Consider the following 7679-nt stretch of genomic DNA (forward strand, 5'->3'; position numbering starts at 1 on the left):
ATGAAGCTGATTGCAAGTTTTGATCAATACAAATAACAAAAACATTTGTTTTTCACTTACGACATGTTGTCGGCATTTTCTAAACTACCTTTACTAAACACAAGCTAAACATATTTTCTTCGCGTAATCACTTTAAAAAGAGTGGCTTTTTATTCCCTTGTTTGAGAAAACTTTAATAAAAAACACAAAACAACGAAGAACGTATAGGCCTACGCGGGTTTTGAGGCAAGAGTGGTATCAACGTATTTGGTTTGTGGTAACCGTGTGTTTAACTTGCTGTGTAGATTTTGTTCTTTAAAACCTACACAAATAGAAAAAGAAACCGGGCCTCACAAGCTAATAAACCAAGACCCCCTGCCGGACCCCTACTTGACCCTCAGCCAGCCTCTCAGTTGGAGCCCAAGCCGGACCCCCTGTCGAAGCCTCAGGCGGACCCCAACTAAGAGGCCAAGCCTGACCCCCAGGATGAGCCCAAGCCGAGCCCCCTGCCGAACCATCAGCCAGACCCCCTGCCAAACCCTCAGCAAGACCCCCTATCAAAGCCCCAGCAGGGACCCCTTACCGGACCTCTGCTGGACACGGACCCTTAGCAAAGCCGGGCCCCGTGCCGAACCTTCAGCCAGACCCCCTGCCAAACCCTCAGCAAGACCCCCTATCAAAGCCCCAGCAGGGACCCCTTACCGGACCTCTGCTGGACACGGACCCTTAGCAAAGCCGGGCCCCGTGCCGAACCATCAGCCTGACCCCCTGCCAAACCCTCAGCAAGACCCCCCTATCAAAGCCCCAGCAGGGACCCCTACCCGACCGCTGCTGGACACGGAGCCTTAGCAAAGCCGGCCCCGTGCCGAACCTTCAGCCAGACCCCCTGCCAGACCCCCTGCCAAACCCTCAGCAAGACATCCTCTACAAGACCCCTGCTGGACCCGGACCCTTCTTAGCAAGAACCTAGCAAGCCGGATGCGCACAAACCGGATCCCAACACAGAACCAGGATCCATGGTTTCCAAACAGGCCAGTAAAGGCAGTGAACACTATTGGTAATTACTCACAGTAACTATTAGCATAAAACCCTACTTGGTAACGAGTAATGGGGAGAGGTTGATAGTATAAAACATAGTTGATAGGAGAAACGGCTCGCTCTAAGGTGACGTAGTTTTCGAAACAGAAGTATTCTTCCACGAATTTGATTTCTAGACCTCAGATTTAGAACTTGAGGTCACGACATCAAGCATGTGAAAGCACACAACTTCGTGTGACCAGGGTGTTTTTTCTTTCATTATTATCTCGCAACTTCGACAACCAATTGAGCTCAAACATCGGTTTATGCGTCGATTTGAACGAGAACAACAAAATGGCGGCGCCACTCAAACTCATAATAGTACGTCAAGCGCAACAGAATACTTGTTATCTCCCTTTACGGTTTTAAAAAGCTGCATATCTAATAATTTCAATCGACATTTTCCGCGGACCTTTCCATTTTGTATGCTTTATTGAATAAATGTCCGGGTATCTTAATAATAACCTTTTATATAGCACAATGGTTGACTGGAAAACTTGCTTATTCATGCAATCATCACAATCCCCAAACGGAGTGCTATTTTCTGGTCAACATTTTAACAACTCTGTCAATTTTAGTTCTTGAGTACAGGTTTTTTTTAATGTTTTTTTAACAACAGATTACGCGATTAACATTGAAACTCCATCCATAAACCTCAGATATCCAACTGTCTTCTTCTGACCTTTAAAACAAAAAAATCAATTTAACCAACGACGATGTGGATTGGATTTTTAGAATAATCTTCACTAGAAAATAAGGGTCAATAAAGAATTGCTTGAAAATGTCAAGACAGGTGGCGGAAATTGACATGGGGGTGATTGGGGAGGGGGGGGGGGTGCAGGCTGAAGAAGGACGGGCAAGACGTGGATTTTTTTTTTTTTTTTTTTTTTTTTTGGGGGGGGGGTCGACAGGTGATGGAGGATGGAAGGGTCTGTATGAGGTCAGGCCTAGCGAACAGACAGCTGCATAGTTGGAATCTTACCTGAAATAGTCATCTTATTAAGGGAAATATAGTAGTTATTAGGGGAAAACATTACGGGAAACAGTCATCACCAATGTGCAATCCATAATTAGTTTAGCTGGTAACCTATTGACTTCAATCATTGGACTTGACTGTTAATTGAAGCTTTATGGCCGGGAAACGTAATTTGTGACCGAGTTTGGTTAACGGTATTGGACAATTGGTAATTAACAAGGACCTGTTCTTGCTTGTGTGTTCTAACATAATATGCATAACGAAAGAAAATCTGTTAATAACTGGGCACAATTTGGCATCAAAGTTGCAAGAAATAAACACCATTGTATTAGCGTCATTGTAGATGCTTGAAAAAGGCTTCAAACAATGAAGTCCTTTTCATTATTTAAATATTTTAGCGATAAACTTATTTCACAAAAACTACGTTAATTCAGAGGGAATTGTTTCTCACGATGTTTTATACCTTTAGCAGCTCTTCGTAGCTCGTTAGCAAGAAGGTGTTTATGCTCATACTCTTTTCTAGTAATTACCAAACGCAGATACTTTGGTTTAACAGCTCAATGGATGCACGCCCATGGTAGATTTCCAGGTCAACTCTCTATAAATTATCCCGTGATTCCGTAGAATTTACGGTCAAATATTGACAGTCGTGGGTGTACCCTAAGAGACCGCGGTGGGTTTTTACCAAATGGACCGACCAATATTATTTGAATACATTTAAATATTTTATTATGTGGTTTAAAGCTTTCACTGTCCGACACCCTACACCCTATATCTTGAATTACCCAAGATTTATAGATGCAGTAGTCCCGGAGTGTTATAGAAATTATCAGTGCGGGGGATGATGGAGAGTACTCCGCTAAACTGAACTACAAAACAACATGAGAATAATATAATTATGAAACGAAAGTGCATTCTTTGTTATAGTTATCAGAGATCGAATTCACAATCAATGTCTGATTCCCTATGTAAGCAATACTCAACTCAACTCATTAATTATGCACCAGACTACAATGCCTCTCAGCCTCGTTTTGGGTTTCATTAATTATCGAATGGAAGATAATAATGGCTGTACAATCAGGGAGGGTTTTAGGAGGAGAGTACACATGATCCTCAGCATGCTGTCTAATCCCCGCGCATTATTACCGCATTTTTGCAAAAGTTCAATCTGACACCGTGCGTATAGTAAACATGCTTCTCAAATTACAACCCCTTGCATCAAAATATTCCCTCGGCCGCGGCAGCGTCCCGCATTCTGCACACGGGACTGACCTTTGACCGATTCTGCTGGGGATGAATTGAGATGAAATCTTCAGCCCGTTGCTAAGAGACACGAATTCAAGATCCATAACAAAATATGTCAAGACAATCAATGAGAAGACGGAGGTAGTATAACAGAGGGAAAGAAACAAATCGCGACCTTTGATTGTGAAATTTAAATGTGCTATTGCTGGCCCTTGGGCGGTCGTGGCATTGGTGTTTTTTGCTTCTTCTTAATGGCGCGGAAACTAAACACCAATTTGAAGATGACATTGGGAAATTATCAAAGTCCCCCCAGGATTGCTAATTCATAATTGAATTCTCTACCCGGGGACTTTTTGTGGTTGGAGGCAAATTCATCGCTGTCACAAGACAAGAAAACGGAACAGTCTCCAAAGACATACAAATGAAACATTTATTTTCGCTATCTTTTGTATACAAAAGAGCATCTGCAAAGTTTGCTTGGAGATAATTAGAACAAAAAACATATCGTTGGTGCCAATGGAAAAGTCTCTGCGTCTGTAAATTTATTGCTTTTTTAAAATTTTTATTTAATATACGAACTATTTAGAATCATAGCTATTTTGTAATAAAGAGCATCCTATTTACTGAAAGTGTGGATGAAAGCCGATACATTTAAAGCAATTTATAAGAAGCAGATGAAAGCATCGGATATATAATTTTGTCTGAGATTACCAAAGTCTGATGGGGGTGCCGAGTGAGTTGAGAACCCCGTTTCGTTGCAACTATCTTAACCTGTTTTCATCTTGCTCAATATTTCCGGAATCCATCCAGTTATTGGAGGAAATATTAGAATCGTCTTGGAGGTTGGAATTATCTAGCGAGGATTGTAGCGATCCGAATGTTCGAGTTTATGTTGCGATACACATTATCAAGTAATGTAATCAAGGAAGGACTTTAAAGAGTTGTCACTTTTGTGCTGATCGTACCTAAAGGGTTTTGGGTACTTTTTGTAGGACGCAAAACACAATAGTCCATAGATTTACATTAAAGGCAGTGGACACTTTTGGTAATTACTCAAAAAATTATTAACATAAAACCTCACTTGGTGACGAGTAATGGGGAGAGGTTGAAAGTATAAAACATTGTGAGAAACAGCTCCCTCTGAAGTGACGTAGTTTTCGAGAAATAAGTTATTTTCCACGAATTTGATTTCGAGACCTCAGATTTAGAATTTTGAGGTCTCGAAATCAACCATCTAAAAGCACACAAATTCGTGTAACAAGGGTGCTGATAATAATTAATGTTATCTCGCAACTTCGGCGACCAATTGAGCTCAAATTTCAACAGGTTTGTTATTTTATGCATACGTTGAGGTCTGCCAAGTGAGAAGACTGGTTTTTGACGATTACCAATAGTGTCCAGTGTCTTTAAACTTACACGGTTTTAATATGGTATTAGAAATCTTCAGTTAAAATATTTTTTGCTGAGGTGCTGTAGTTTTTGGGAAACGAGTAAACATTTAAGCATGTACAACCGTACGGATTTACGCAACTCTCCAAGTATTAATGAAGCTGAAACTTCTACATTTTATTACATACATCTTCATTCACAGTGAGTTGAGGGAACTATGTCATGGCCAAAAACGTGATCTACAAAAGGTATCGTTACCCTTTAAGGTTGGATTTCAGACAGAATCTTTGATGGAAGATTTCCTTAAAATATGGACTATTCTTCAACCCCATGGGGGTGCCACAGCGCGGCAATAACAGCTTGACATTTACAAATATTGTTCTATTATTCTCAAGGAATTTGAAAGCCATTATTTAAAATCAGTGCATACATTATTGTTCTACGCACAGCTAAAAATGTGAGGATTGTTTTTCCTCGAGTAAATGTATAATATATGCCATATAACAATCCTTCATTATAGCAATTGGAATACAAGAATACATACCAATTACATTGGACTGAGTATAATACTCAGTAATTGAGCAAACAAGCTTAACTGTTAACATAATACCGCTATATTTGTAGAAGGTTTGATGTAATTAAACTGGCATGCCTATATTTTACGTTTGGAGAAAGGGAATGTATCCAGAAAAAGCGGGAAAACTATAGCCAACCAAAGCTACTAATTTGTAAACAATTTGGTGGCTTATTCGAACCAAAAAGAGTAAAAGTGGCGAGGACAAAGGATGGTTTGTAATGAAAGGGTGGATTACTGGACCATAAAAGTGGTAAATGCATTGGAGGTATTTATACAACTTAAATATGTTTGTATAAAGGAATACATACAACGATCGAACTTTGCCTTAAATAATCTTCGAAATAGTGCCGCTCTACTCTGAGAAAAGACTCTACGTAATTAAACGGGGGATGTATTCACGATGCACGATGTTTAACTCTAGCATTATCAATGGCAATTTGCATCTTGATGTCATGGTCATGAGTAATCCCGAACATTGTTCAATTTAGCGTTGAAGTACATGTGTTTAGAGACTGCAACGTCTGTCCCTCAAAAACACAACCTCGCGAGGCATCTTATCTCTTTCTTCTTTAAAGGCGCTGAAACACCTTTGGTAATTGTCAAAGACCAGTATTCTCACTTTGTGTATCCCAAAATATGCATACAATAACAAGTCATTGACTCAATCGGTCGTCGAAGTTGCAAGATAATAATGAAAGAAACTACACCTTTGTTGCACACATTTGTGTTCTTTCAGACGCCTAATAAAATGCTTCAGGCCTTTTAATATTTGAGTAAGAAATTTCCTCTTTCTCAAAAACTACCTTATTTCATCAGAGGAAGCCGTTTGCTCAATGTGTTTTCTTACCAACAGCTCTCCATTGCTCGTTACCAATTACGTTTTTATGCTAACAAATATTTGTAATTATTACCAAAAGTGTCCGGTGCCTTTAAGATTTCTACCCCCGGGGTCAAATTAACACATAAACAGCAGTGAGGGAACGCGGGTGAGGCTGGTTAACCAACCACAATAAAAATGGTTCAATATTCTCAACACCCAGCAAATTCATATTAATAACTGGGACAGGCTGATTTGATAATAAAAAAAGTCTTGTAACAGGTTATTTTGGCTGGTATAGGATTTGTTACTTCTGTCAACAACATTCACGATCAAGATATACAAATGTGACTTTTTCAACTTCATTTCTTCAGGGAAATTTGGAGGCAATGTAAAAAACCCAACCGCTACGGGACAAAATATTGATGCAGGTTTCTTAAATAGAGTTAAGTCATGTATTCAAAGCATTTACAGTTATTTTGTTTTTGTGTTCGAAGCATTAAAATTAGTGTTATTTTTTAAGAAACAAGTTGAGTAACCCAATGGATGCATAGCAGCTGTACGTTGTGCGTCTTTACATGGACACAGCCTTTAAGATCGCGCAGTGGACAAAATATTGATGCAGATTTCTTTAACAGAGTTAAGTCTGTATGCACAGCATTACAATTAGTTTGTTTTTGTGCTCAAAGCATTAAAATTAGTGTTATGTATAAACAAGCATAGTAACACAATGGATTACATGCACAAAACTTTTAAAGACATTGGACACTATTGGTAATTGTCAAATACTAGCCTTCACAGTTGGTGCATCTCGACATATGCATAAAATAACTAACCTGTGAAAATTTGGCCTCAATCGGTTATCAAAGTTGCGAGATAATAATGAAAGAAGAAAACACCCTTGTCACACGAAGTTGTGTGCGTTTAGATGGTTGATTTCGAGACCTCGAGTTCTAAATCTGAGGTCTCGAAATCAAATTCAGAGGGAGCCGTTTCTCACAATGTTTTATACTATCAACCTCTCCCCATTACTCGTTACCAAGTGAGGTTTTATGCTGATAATTATTTTGAGTAATTACCAATAGTGTCCACTGCCTTTAAGCATGGTGCGCAGTGGACATAATATTGATGCAGGTTTCTTTAATAGAGTGAAGTCTGTAATCACAACATTCAAAATATAGTTTGTTTTTTGTGTTCAGAGCATTTCATATAAGTAGAAACGAGCTAGCTATTGGTAACACGATGGCTGCATGGGCAGTTGTACGTCGTGCGTCTTCCATGGACACATCCTTTAAGATCGCGCAATGGACATAATATTAAAGCAAGTTTCTTTAATACAGTTAAAGATGCTATGTCAAATTTTTGGCCCCAAACATTAAAAAATAGATTTTTTTTGAGTGAATGGTTTTTCAAAGAGTATCACCCGCTCTAACGAACAAAGTTTAACTTTTACTTTTAACGGTCCGAAACCATGACAAAAATTTAAAACGTTTCTTATAAAACACATAAGAATTGGTCATGTGATATAATTATTGTCGGGGTCCCAACAAAAACTAGTTTTGAGCACTTTATTTCACTGCTACTAATAATTGGCGGACTTTTTCGAGCAATGGCTTAAA

Source organism: Asterias amurensis, chromosome 21 (assembly GCF_032118995.1).
Source record: "Asterias amurensis chromosome 21, ASM3211899v1".
Taxonomy (NCBI): domain Eukaryota; kingdom Metazoa; phylum Echinodermata; class Asteroidea; order Forcipulatida; family Asteriidae; genus Asterias; species Asterias amurensis.